The sequence below is a fragment of the Macadamia integrifolia genome, unplaced genomic scaffold, assembly GCF_013358625.1.
Source record: "Macadamia integrifolia cultivar HAES 741 unplaced genomic scaffold, SCU_Mint_v3 scaffold3111, whole genome shotgun sequence".
NCBI lineage: Eukaryota > Viridiplantae > Streptophyta > Magnoliopsida > Proteales > Proteaceae > Macadamia > Macadamia integrifolia.
The window spans coordinates 15,928-30,517 of record NW_024869212.1 but is presented as its reverse complement, the minus strand read 5'-3'; the positions used below and the strand labels follow the sequence as shown (position 1 = coordinate 30,517).

At 35.5% G+C, this 14,590-nt stretch overlaps 1 pseudogene; it reads left to right on the top strand.

Annotated features, from left to right (window-relative positions):
- Window positions 1-6,558: 6,558 nt before the first annotated feature.
- Window positions 6,559-8,852, top strand: LOC122067772 (annotated as a pseudogene).
- Window positions 8,853-14,590: the final 5,738 nt, after the last annotated feature.

Here is a 14,590-nt window from a genome sequence, read left to right as displayed (position 1 = left end):
AAAGTTTTTTTTTTTTTTGGCCTTTTGTTAAAAGAAGATGAGCTCAAAGCAGCTGTACATTTCTTTGACAAAAGGTTAAGACAAAATTCAGAGACTTTTCTGTGTCATGAGTGTCATGACATGCTTTCCAGTTGCGTGTGGGGTGGAGCCGTTAGACGAGAAGTCACGTTCAACAAAGCGATGTTCTGAGGCATTTCTTGGATCATTCATCAGTGGGCCTTTTTCTATTATAATAATAATTGAACCTTTCATACTGTTTATCATTAAAACCCTACAAGCCTTTTAATGTCAAGGACACTATAAAAAAAATAATAAATAAAAATAAATAAATAAATAACATGGATATGAATCCTCAGATTAAAGAGTGATCTTATGGCTTCGAGGATCCGGGCAAGTGTTCCAAGATTATTTTAGCCTTAGGATCATTCTCTACTCCTTGAATTCTATCTAGGGGAATCCTATCCAATTTACATCAGGGCTTTCGTTTTTTGAATTAAAATAAGCATATGGAGTAATTTAGAGGAAACATTTATTTTTCTGGAGATAATGCCACTTGTGGTCTTGGAGCGTAACCACCTATTCTCAGATGTATATAATATATAATGCCTAACCTTTTTTAGGTTTAGGTCTATACCAATGATTTGATTCTTGTTAGGTATTAAATGGCTCACATGGTGAGGAATAATTATTCTAATATTAACATTGATTGGACATTTCACCAATCCTTTTGGAAATGAGCGTTTGTTACAATCAGGTTAATATTTCGTGAATTATTCACCGAAGTGGATTGTGGGAACATGGGGTGGTATTTGTTTTGCACTTATGGAAAGTATATATCTCTTTTATCATTCTTGATTTTTTTTTTCCCCTAAAGGTCAGTAAAGTATATTATATAAAAATAAAAAAAATAGCAGATTACAAAAGAGCCTTTAGATCTTTGTTCCATCTTCGGCATTGACTGTCAACAGAATAAAAAACCAAAACTATAAAAACAAAACAAATTACATAAAATGAAATCTTAGACTATACTGAGAATCCCAGTCTAGATCAAAAGTGAGTCTCTCTTAACTTGAAGTCGTCTAAAAAATAAAATAAAATTTTTCTTGTTAGTGTTGGAGACATTTTTAATTTGAGGAGGCTTTGTCGTCCGACTCCTCATTAATGATGTTAAGATCGGTTGACCAAGTCTCAGAATTTGAAAATAAAATAAAGACATAATGGAATCACTTTGTTTTAATAATATAAATAATATTGTTAAATCCGAGCCAAAGTAAAAGATTTTAGAAAATTCACATTTTTTTGAACCATTTTGGATGAAAGGAATTATATTCAAATAGTTCGGGCAATATAAAAACCAAAATACTTCTTTTTTCACTTCTCAAGATTGTTTTTTTATTTTTTTATTTTTTTATTTTTTTAGTTTTTTATTTTTTTATTTTTTTGGTGAAAACACTTTCAAGAGTTAGTCACCTAATTAGCTTAGCTTTAAGGTTGAAAAAAAAAAAAATCCCAAAAAATAAAATACTTTAAGTTTTTTGTTTGTGAGGGACAATTTTGCAGCCTTCTAAATGAAAGTGAACAGTTCTATCATGAATTATTTAAATAATGGGAGATGGTCATTTAATTCCGACATACCCCGATCTATGCAGTTGTGGGATCAATATATATAGGCGAACTAATTTAGCAAAACAAAAACAAACAAAAAAAAAACAAAACACTACCAATACATTTGGTTGATGCTTTTCTTAATGATGAGCCACATGATACAAATCAGATTGGACATTTTACTAAACCTTTGACAAAAAGGCGTTTGTCCCACCCATGTTAATAATTTTTTTGCTGAAGTGGAATGTGGGAGCATGGGGTAGTGTTGGCTTTGGACTTATGGAAAGTATATATCTTTTTTGTCTCTCCTAACTGTGTTCGTTCAAAAAATAAAATAAAATAAAATTTTCTTGTCTGTGTTGGAGATATTTTTATCTATGAGGGGGCTTTGATTTCCGACTCTTCATTAATGATGTTAGGATCGGTCGACTCATTCTCAGAACTTGAAAATAAAATAAGACATAATTAAATGATGGAATCACTTTGTATGAATAAAACAAATTATTTTGTTAAATTCAAGGAAGAGTAAAAGATTTTATAAAATTCACACTTTTTCGAAGCATTTTGTATGAACTGAATTATATTCGAATAGTTTGGGCAATATAAGAACTTAAGAATTCCTTTTTTCATTTTTCAAGCGGTTTTTTTTTTTTTTTGGGGAAAAACACTTTTCAAGAATTAGTCACCTAAATTACCTTGGTTTTAAAGTTGAAAAATAAAAATAACCGCAAAGGATAAAATACTTTAGGTTATTTGTTTGTGAGGGACAATTTTACAGCCCTCTAAATGAAAATGAACAATTCTATCATGAATTATTTAAACAATATGAGAGGGTGATCCGTTTGTTGCATGATGGTGATATTTACCAATGGGAGGGCAACATAGGAAAGGTATTACCAACCTTTTCCTTCAAAGAATGTGAGAAACCAACTTCAACATTGGCCCTATGCTTGGTGCATTTTGCTAGTTTATCGTATTTAAACAGCATGTTCAATCCTTTCTCATTTGTAATTTAGTGGACCAAGGCTTCCCACATCGATGGTAAAGGGAGGGTTTGGTATGACCTCCATAAGGAATCCCCTGTAGTATAGGGAGGCAGACAAGGACGGAAAATAATCATCTGTTTTTCTCATCCCTGTTTTTCCTTGTTTTGCTATCTGCAGAACTCGACACGTGGATAACTTTTAGACCAACGCACCGGATGTAATAATCCTCACCCAATCTTGACCGTTGGTCTCCTTATTGTCCACGTGTCGCGTTCTGCAGTAGCAAAACAAGAAAAAACATGGATGGGAAAAACAGAGGATTTTGATCCGACAAGGACAGCCCTGGTGGCTGTGATTTTCCTTTAATGAGTGGTGAAGGAAAACAAAAGCAAAGTAGAAAACAGTTGGAAATGTCGGATATATAAGCCAAAGATATTTCAAAGGGAATGTGGTCTCTACCATAGAGTGTGCCCCTACATTCCCCTACATTTAGACACACGAGGGTGCAAAATGACCATTGTGTGTCCCTCTTGTTCAATGCATTTATTTGCTCTCTCATTAGTGGGGGTACTGACCCAGGGGCCATGCCCCCATTTTCTCCATTTCAAATTTCAATTATTACTCACTTCCTCAGCTGCTTGGAAATATTTGGAATGGAGATCGTCGTTACACATTTTCTTCCCAACCTCTCTCACTCTCTCTTTCTCTTTTGCTGGATGTGTGCAAAAAAAATGTATAATCTTTTAAGGCATTAAATGTCTCCTCTTATATGGGTTACCGTTTAAGGCTATAAATGGATACCCTTATACGGGTCTTAGACTCTATTCTTTCGTGGAGATAAGTTTTTATCTTTTCTTCTTTACCAAAAAAAAAGAATTTATTATCACTCCCCTGCATTGGCCTATATTTAATAAAACTCCCTACATTTTACTTTTTTATTGATATTCATCTGTTTTTTTATTTTTACATCTCTTTCTCTCCTGCTCTTTTTAAATATTCAGATTACCCTCATTTTTTAATTGTAACCAATTACAATTTTTTCAAATTGATTAATTTAAAACATAGTTTGAACCAAACCAATTACAAGTTTTGTCCAATCCAATTATCAAGGATGTTGACTAGCTAATGTGTTCTTGAAGATATTATTATTTTTGTCTCATCCAATCATCAAGAATGTTGTTTATTTATTTATTATTATTATTTTTTTAATCTCATCCATCATTAAAAATTTAGCAATCTATTTTTTTTTTATCGGTGTTAGGTTGGTATCAGTCTCAACCAATCTAAGGATTAAAAAAAAAATTAAAAAAACATGTACTGCCCGATTGGAACATATGATACCGATATAGATATAGATCAGATACAAAATTATTATTTTTTGAATTTATAATATCCTTGATGATTGGATGAGACACAACTTGTTAGTGGTTTGATTCAAACCATGTTTTGAAGCAATCAATTTGAAAAAAAATGAAATAAGTTAGAAGTGAAAAAGAAAAGTAATCTAGGTATTTAAAAAGATAAGGACAAAAAGAGATATAAAAATAAAAAAAATAAGAGAGTATCAATAAAAAAGTAAAAGATAAGAGAATTTTAGGAAATATGAGCCAAATATAAAGGAGTTAGGAAATATGGGCCAAATATAGGGGAGTGATAGTAAATTGCCCACCACCCCAAAAAAAAAAGAAAATTGACACCCAAATTTTCAATGCTTTGAAATTTCATGAAAATTAACTTCATCTTCTCTTTTCATGACTTTTAAGTCTTCATGATATTAAAATTTTATGAACATAAAGGTCCATTTTCTCTACTCATGACCAGTGTTATCAATTCGGCCGAATAATTCGCGAATTATTCGGCCGAATCGAATTTTTCTGAATTTTATCAAAAATTATGACCGAATCCGAATTAAAAATAAAATTCGGTAAAATTCACGATTTTTTCAAAAGTGAATATAAAACGCTAATAATTTGGATCGAATCCGAATTAAACCGAATTATTCGGTTCACTTAAACAGTATTTAAAAAAAAAACAAAAACAAAAACAATAAAAAAAAAACCCAATAAGCTTTTTTGACCGCTTTTTTGACCGAATTCTTAAATTAATCAATCGAATTATTCCAAATAATTCTCCGTCTAAATAATTTCTGAATCCGAATTTGCTAATTATGCTCATGACTACCAAGTCTGGGTACAATGAACTTTGTTAAAAAAAGGTCAGGCCATAAAGAAAACATGTGAAACATGAAAAGCCATGTGAATGAAAGAAAAAAAAAAGTGGAAAACAGTTGGAAGTGTCGGATATATAAGCCATAGATATTTCAAAGGGAATGTGGTCCCTAACCAGAGACTGTGCCCCTACATTTAGACTTAGACACATGGCAGTTCAAAATGATCACTGCGTCCCTTCTGCTCAACGCATGTGCTCGCTCTCTCATTAGTGGAAGCATCGACCCAGGGCCCACGCCCCACGCCCCATTTTCTCCATTTCAAATTTTAATCATTAATCACTTCCTCAACTGTTTGGAAATATTTGGAATGCTGACCACCGTTACACATTTTCTTCCCAACCTCTCTCACTCTCTCTCTTGCCCAGATGTGTGCAAAAACAAATATATAATCTTTTCTAAGGCATTAAATGTTTCCTCTTACATGGGTTACCATTTAAGTATAAAAATGTATACCGTTATATGGGCCTTAGATGCTATTCTTTCCCTTACCAAAAAAAAATGCTATTCCTTCATGGAGATAAGTTTTTATCTTTTCTTCTTTTGTCAAAAAAAAAAAATTGACACCCAAGTCTTCGCCGCATTGAAATTTCATGAAAGTTAGCTTCATCTTCTCTTTTCATGACTTGTAAATGTTCATCATATTGAAATTTTACGAACATAAGCCCCATTTTCTCTTCTTATGATTCTTAAGTCTTGATTAAGGATGTGAATTTGTAATCGAAATTTTTTATTGAAATCGAACCTATCCGTATACATCGAAACTACAAAACCTTTTAGTAAATGGTGAGGTAATGGTTTCAAGTTTCAGGCCGATTAGCTAAACGGGTTGGGCCAGTTTTAATCGTGAAACCCATTGATTTCAAACCGAATTGAAACCGTTTAAACCGATCTGATTAATCCGTATAACAATTAAATAAAGCAGGGGCAGTAATCCGTATAAAATTAAATTAAGTGCCCATCCAGCTTTGGTATGATTTATTGCAATTCAGTTCAACTTTAGGCTTTAGATCATGAATTTGTAATCCATATATGTTACTATGTTATTATGTTCTCAGAAATGGGGTGTTTTGGCCGGAACCACCTGTCATTTTAATATTTTATGTTATAGAAGGCTGGATTCGGATGTTATATGATATTAATTTTATATGTTTGAGAATGACCATGTAAAGAAATAACACTAGATTATCAAACTAAAACAGACCATCGTCAATATAGAATCTCTTATTTGTGGTTGCTATATATTTTTGGATAAGCTTATGATCTTCAATTTTAGAGATGGTTGCAAGTTATAACAAATCGATTGTGAACCATTTTACAAACTGTATGGAATAAATCAAATCGAAATCAAAATCAAAACTGTTTAAAACTGTGAAACTGACACCGTTTAGAAACGGTGAAAATCAAAACCGTTTATTAAATGGTCACAGTTTCAGAAAGTGAAACCGTTTAATAAATAGTACGATTATAATTTTAGTCAAATAAATATAAACCCAATCAATCCGCACCATTTAAATCAAAATCGATTGACACCCTTAGTTTTGGCACAATGAAGTGATGAACTGAGATAAAAAGGTCGGGCCATAAAGAAAAATGTGAAACGTGAAAGGCAATGTGAGTCCAATCATTCGGGCCCATTAAAATAATATCGTTGACTGGTTGGTGGTGTCAGTCTTCAGTCTTTACCATTTCACAAGAAGGGTTCCTCCTCTCTTTTGGTTCCTTGCAGAAGGTAAGTGTTTCTATCATTTTGTTTCTTTTTCTGCGAAACTTCTGTTTGAACTCCCTTATGATTTCTGCAGATAATCACAGAAGATTTCAGAGATTAATTTCCACCGGAGGAGCTTAATACATTGCTGCTTCCACTCCAGTGCATGAACACAAGCTTGGACCATGTATGCAGGTTCAATTCCACATTCTTTCATATCCAATCCTGTATATTTTGAATTTAGCGAGAGAGAGAGAGAGAGAGAGAGAGAGAGAGTTCAAACCCTAGAAGTTTTTATTTGGGATCCACAAAATGTTTTTCTGGAGAGTTGTGGCTAAGTCTCTTCCAACTCAAGCTTTCTTTCAAGAGAGATGAGTTCCTTCTCCATCCTCTTGTTATTTTTGTTGGAATGCAGTGGAGAATATCCAATACATATTCTTCTAATGCCCCTTCTTTTCACAACTCTGGGGAGGGATCATATGTAAAGGTTGGCCTTCCAATTGAAAGATTAGACCTAGAGGTAGTGTGGAAACGGATTAAGAAATTTTTTAAAGGGAAATCCTATCTAGACTCCATTGGTAAGATTGCGTTTAGAGCTATCTATCATTTACCATATCTGGTTGAAACGGAATCTAAGGAATTAGGCTAGATGCTCTAGAATTATCCACTGAATATGGGAATCGAACTCATTTTGAGGTTAATTAGGGTAAGTTATGAGCCTTCCAAGAACCCTGTGATATTGATACTCCCCCCAACAGATTCATGTTTTCCTCTTAGGGTTTTCCTTTTCACTTGTGGTTAACGGTGCCAGTAGGACTAAGTATATGGTATTTTTGTATTAATATTTGGGAAAGGTTAATATGCGAAGCACAAACATAAAAGATATTTGTGCAAATTTTTGAATTTTTCATTGCTGTTTTAATGATTATACCAATTTATATCTCATATTTCTCACATATCTGAATTTATAAAGAATGTTCCATGCTTCGTTTCAGGGTTTTTTGAGGCCATAATATATTTTTTTTAAAAACCAAACAAGAGTTGGCTAGGAAGAACATTGCAGAATTATGGATGTGGATGAAGCGTTGGCATCTTCCATTGAAGCAAAGCTTCATCCTAAGCCTCCATTCTCCTCTCGAGCTTGTATCTTCAGAGTTCCCCACATATTCTCTCGACAAAGAGACGGTGCTTTTGCACCTAATATAGTATCAATTGGCCCCTTTCACCATGGTCATGAAAATCTTAAGAACATGGAAAAATACAAGCTATGGTATTTGCATGGCCTCCTCTCTCGTACCCCAACTCCACAGACAAGTTTAAAGATATTCACTAAAGCCATTCGGCAGTTGGAGGAACGTGCACGTGAGTGTTATGCAGAACAATTGATCAACCTTGACACAGATGAATTCGTGGAGATGATGTTAGTTGATGGTTGTTTCATCATAGAACTTTTCCGCAAGAAGGCAAATAGCATAGGAGGAGGACAAAGAGATGATCCCATATCAAGTACACCTTGGATGGACACTTACTTGCGAGTTGATTTGATGTTGCTTGAGAACCAAATCCCATGGTTTGTTCTTGAATATCTATTCAACCTTACTGTGTCTCCACTACAAAGTAGCCCTTCCCTAGCTGAGCTTGCACTTGGTTTCTTTAATACTTTGATGCCAATGACAGTTCCTGCCAAAGCAAGCTCTAGGCTTGAAACGAAGCATTTACTTGACCTTCTGCGGAACAGCATAATTTCAGTTACTACAGATATTGAGGTGAGTCAGGTGACACTGGAGAATGGGCATAGGGAACTGATTCCTAAAGTGACAGACCTTGTAGAGGCTGGAGTCAAATTCAGGAAGGGCAACCCTAAAGAAATACTGAATATAAGATTTGAAGATGGGGTGATGGAAATACCACCATTGTTAATTCGAGGAAGCACAGAATGTCTATTTAGGAGTCTCATTGCTTATGAACAGTGTTCTTCGCTAATGCCTAGCCAGATCACATCTTATGTTATGCTTTTGAACGTCTCATTAACTCATCAAAAGATGTGCAATTACTAAGGGACCAAGGTATATTAGAGAAGTGTTTGGGAACTGCAGAAGATGGGTCTCTTTTCTTTAGCAGGGTTTTGAAAGGTGTTATTCTCCGCAAGTTTTATTATGGGGGAATTTGCCAGAAAGTGAATGCTTATTATAGAACTAGCTATAGTGGCTACTGTTTTTGGTAAATGAAGAGTGACCACTTTAACAACCCAAGTGGACAATATATAATTTGCTTCATTGGGGCTATTGTACTGTTTGCTTATATTTGATTTAATCAGTTCGTCAAACTAGCTCCCTCTTTCCATTTTTTTTTTTTTTCCTTATCTATGATTTGATTATATAGCAGTGAGGCTCAACCAAGCAAGTATTTGAAGCTATTGCCTGAACTTTCCTACTATCTGGGTTCGTAGTGAAAGAAATAAAATCTTGAATGATATTTTTTGAAAAATACCACAACCTAAGAGGCTATTTGTTAACAAAAAGAGAAGTGACTAATTCCATTTCTTTGATTATGACCTTAGGTAGTAGAAAAGTTCTTACAACCCAAGTAGCAGCAAAATTATTTTCATACCATGTATGGGAATTGGGACTTGGGAGAGAGTAAGTGTTTGAGATTTAAAATGTAACCGCAAGCGTACAGATCAGTGTAGCTACGGGTCGAACACAGGGAGAGCAGCCACTTTATTTTTTTATTTCTTTTAATAATGCGAAAGTGAACCGATTAATGATTGTGATCTAATTCTAATTACTGTCCTAAACATATGTATCTAAAATAACGTCCTAACCATTCGTCATCTAAGAATTTAAAGATGCAAGCCACGCAATTAAAATTAAATAAATAAATAACTAAAAATAAACAACCCACGCAATTAAAAAATAAATAAATAAATAATGCTGAAATTAAAATAAAGTAAAAGAAAGGGGATAAAGCTAGAGAGCGACTCACAAGTAGGTTTCTCTACTTAGCCCGAGGGATGCATCATAATATGAGCTTCTCTACTTGACCAGAGAGTCACTCTTACAAGGGTTACTTTACTTGGCTTTAGGGAAAGGGAGACAATTAAAATAAAAGCAATAAATTGATGGTTCTATGGCTAGGAGGGGCAAAGCCAACACATACACTAGCCATGAACCTTGGGGGAAAGGGATAGCAATAATGTAACGACTGAAAATAAAAATCCTAAATTAAGAAAGAAAGGGTAGTCAGAAGAGGGAATGAGAGGGGGGAGAGAAGACTACTGAAGGAGCCTACTTACTTGAATCAATGCTTGAACTTGAAAAACAATTGCTCCATGGCTCGTGATCTTGTCACCTAGATCTAAGCCTAGAACTATAACTTAAAAAATTACAACTCAATTGCATAAATCATAAACATAAAAAGGCTGAATAAGAATAAAAGAGTGCTTGCGTTAATTGACATAAAAAAAACTATTACAAAAGTGATTAAAGCAAAAATAGAGAAGAACTAGAACTAAAGAGAGAGCAAGAGAGAGAGAGAGCAACTAAAAAAAACTAGAAGAAGAATGAATTGTGTTCCTCCTCTTACATGAGTTGTATTTATAGGGAATGGGGAGGTAGGGTAACAATTTTCTCTTTCCTAAAAGAGATAAACCCACAATTGATTGTGAGATCTTTTGAGTCCAAAAGTGCTAAGGTGGAGGAGAGAGAAGAGAGAAATAAATTTGCTATATTTTTTTTTGCTTATTTTCTTTCCTTTTTTTTTTCTAATTTTTTTTTCTTCTTTTTCTCTCTCCTAGGGACGATTTTTTTCTTCTTTGTGTGATTTGGACAATCTTTGGTGATGATGTGGAGGTTTGTGATGATTTGGAGGAGTTTGGTTCTTTTTTCTCTCTTTTTTTCTCCCTTTTTTTTCTTTCCTTTTTTTTTTTTTTTCTTCTTGCTTCCACGATTTTGCTTGCTTCTAATTTGATGTGGAAATCCCCTCCATGCCCTTAGTGCTTTAAGTGAGTGAAAAGCAGGAAATCTTCAACAAAATTCTCTAAAAAAAACAACCATGAGATTCGAACTTGAGACCTTTTGGTGAGCAAGGGAATTTTGTACACCATAGCTCACCAACTACGCTAGGTAGTTGTTGTTACCAAAAATGAATCTTTAATCACTTAAGGATGTGGTCCATCGATCCTTGTTGGCATTTGGAGTATTCCTTGTACCTCTGGGACAATTGCAAATGGGCTGGTTCTGCATCTCGGTTCAGTTCTGATCCATTATTCTTTTTCTGACCCGAAAAGAATAATCATTTGTACGGGTGACCAAACGAATGTGTACTTTTAATTGAACACGTCCATCTTGCTCAGAATTTCGTCCTCTTCGCAACCATGGAAAGAAATATGACCTCTTTACGTGTAAAATTGAAGATATAGCTCCCGATAGTCCTTAAGGCCTTGAAAATATAAAACCTGCAAAAAGAGAGTAAAACCCAAGGTAGCTCCATTCTAAATATGTAAAATGCATGTTTTACTACCCTAGATTTCACACATAAATGTGCTCATCAGAATTCCCCTACACTTAGACTTTGCTAGTCCTCGAGCAAAACAAAAAGAAAAAGAATAAAGATAAAAAAAACTAACTCACTTTCGTAGGAATCACGGTTGCACTTAGCATGTGCAACAAGCCTTTAAACCCCTAGGTCACCCCTAGTGGACGAGTTGTGTCTCGTGGGTGTTTGCAGTGAATATACACCCAAAATTCAGAATAAATAAATCCCAACTTTGGCTAAAGGTAAGGCTCATACCGATCCGGAGCAAAGATAATTTCTCTTACAAGGGACCCCCACACTTGAACTTTTATTACCCTTTATCAATTCCAGGCACTAGCATATTTCTTAATTTGGAACTCACCTCGTCTCTTCCAAAACATCTTTATCTTAAGGCAAAACCACTTGTGAAGAAATAGGGAACCAATGACTAAGGCGTTGGAGTGTTTTTGACCGAACATGTTACCAAGCAATAATGACATTTGCACATTTTTTTCTCTTTTTTTTTTCACTAATAAACTCTATTCTACTCCACTACTTTTGGCTTGAATGACATGGTGGAGCAAACACCAGACACCCAAGTTACTATGTAGCTTCGCTTTTTGCATATGTCCACAAAGGCAGTGATGCTAGAGTTACTTCAGAAGTTTCCTCCCAAGGAATTTCGATCAAGACGCCACGCTTCCTGAGGCGCAATGCCCTGTCTAGTTCCAAGGGAATCAACTCTTATTCTTCTTTATACCACATTTCTCATTTCATTTAAAATTGTGCATTTGTCAACCCATGCCAAATTAAAAAGAAGGTCTCAACTCCAAATCAAAAGTACAAGGAACCCACAGACTTACATATGGTCCATCACCATAAAACAGGGGTCTCTTATTTTTCAAAAGAAAGTCCCATCTCAAGACACATGCTTGTTTCTTTCTTCTCAACAGGGTTTTATACGTTCAAAATGGGTACCTTAATCAAAACTTTTATTTTCATACATCAAGCAACTGAATGGTCTGATCATTAGCCAAAAGCCAAAGTAGGACTTCATCCTTAGCAAGCTCAAAAATAAAAAGAAAAACAAACAAAACAAAGTGAAAAAAAATAAAAACTGGTTTCCCTCCCCCACACTTAAGTCATGCAATGTCCTCAATGCATGGAAAGAATTAAAAGCAAAGATAATGCAAGGGGGTCATACCTGATTAAAAATTAGTCATCAGTGTAAAGAGGTTCATGGAGATCCATGACCTCTTCACTGCTAGTAGTGGGAAACTCGAGGAACGGTTTCAAACGCTGACCATTAACCTTCGAAATTACCCCTGTTCCTGGATTCAAAATCTCCACAGCCCCATGGGGATCTACATTATGAACAATAAATGGGCCATCCCATCGGGATCTAAGCTTACCAGGAAAAAGATGCAATCGAGAGTTGTACAATAAGACCTTATCACCAATTGTAAAAGATTTGCGCAGAATGTGTTTATCATGGAAAGCTTTGGTCTTTTCCTTGTAAATCTAGAACTTTCATAGGCATCATTCCTAAGTTCCTCCAACTCAGATAGTTGGAGCCTACGGTGAATTCCCGCATCAGACAAATCAAAGTTGAGCTTCTTGATGGCCCAAAAGGCCTTATGCTCCAACTCAACTGGTAAGTGACAAGCTTTCCCATACACCAAACGGTAGGGAGACTGGCCAAGGTCAGTCTTGAATGCAGTCCGATGGGCCCACAAGGCATTAATGAGCCTAAGGGACCAATCCTTACGGTTGGGATTAACAGTTTTCTCCAAGATTTGTTTGATCTGCCTATTAGACACCTCCACTTGGCCACTAGTTTGGGGGTGATAAGGGGTAGATAACTTATGAGTGATCCCATACTTTTTCATTAGGGTCTCAAAATGCCGATTACAAAAATGAGTACCCCTATCACTAATTATTGCACGTGGTGCACCAAAGCGGGAAAAAATGTTCTCTTTGAGAAACTGGACCACCACTTTGTGGTCATTAGATTTACAAGGTATGGCCTCTATCCATTTAGAAACATAATCAACGGCCAAAAGTATGTACAAATTCCCAAAGGAATTAGGGAATGGTCCCATAAAATCGATGCCCCATACATCAAAGATCTCAACTACCAAAATAGGGTTGAGGGGCATCATGTTCCTTTTATTGATACGGCCAAAAGACTGGCAGGCAGGGCAAGCCTTGCAAAAATCAAAAGCATCTCTAAAAAGAGTGGGCCAATAAAATCCGCATTGGAGAACCTTTGCGGCAGTCTTCTTAGGTCCAAAGTGTCCACCACATGCATGATCATGACAAAAAGAGAGAATGGAATGTTGCTCATGATCAGGAACACATCGTCGGATAATCTGATCTGGACATATCTTAAACAAATAAGGATCATCCCAGAAAAAGTGCTTAACTTGGGAATGAAACCTATACTTATCTTGGGTGGACCAGTGATCCGGAGTCACACCTGAAACTAAGAAGTTGACAATGTCAGCAAACCATGGTTCACTGGACATTGCAAATAATTGTTCATCTGGAAAGTTCTCGTTGACTGGAGAATCAACAGTCAAGGAATTGGGAAGCCGGGATAAATGGTCTGCAACTAGGTTTTCAACTCCTTTCTTATCCCTAATTTCTAAATCAAACTCTTGCAAAAGTAAAACCCACCTAATGAGACGGGCTTTGGCATCCTTCTTCTGAACTAGGTATCTGAGGGCAGAATGATCAGTATACACCACCACATGTGAACCAACTAAGTAAGACCGAAACTTTTCTAATGCAAACACAACAGCTAAAAATTCTTTTTCAGTGGTTGTATAATTGAGTTGTGCATCATTTAAGGTCCTACTAGCATAGTAAATGACAGTGGGCAACTTATTAATCCTTTGACCTAAAACTGCTCCTATGGCAAAATTCGAAGCATCACACATCAGTTCAAAAGGTTCAGTCCAAACAGGTGGTTGAACAATGGGTGCATTGGTCAACTCCTTCTTAAGTTGCTTGAAGGATTCTAGGCACTCTTTGGAAAACTCAAAAGTCTGATCTTTGACAAGTAATGAGGTGAGAGGTTGGGCTAACTGACTAAAGTTCTTAATAAACCTTCTGTAGAAGCCTGCATGCCCTAGAAAAGACCAGAACATCCTTAACAGATTGAGGAGGTGGTAAATTATCAATTAAATCCACTTTGGCTCTATCTACCTTAATTCCCTCCTTGGATATTACATGGCCTAAAACAATACCAGATTTAACCATAAAATGACATTTCTCCCAATTCAAAACCAAATTCTTAGATATGCACCTTTTCAAAACTAGGGAAAGATGATGAAGACATTCAGAATAGGAATTCCCATGAATTGAAAAGTCATCCATAAATACTTCTAAGAATTTTTCGACCATGTCAGAAAAAATGCTCATCATGCATCGTTGGAACGTAGCAGGGGCATTGCAAAGCCCAAAGGGCATACGCCTGTAAGCAAATGTTCCATATGGGCATGTAAAAGTGGTCTTATGTTGGTCCTCTAAAGCAATTGGGATTTG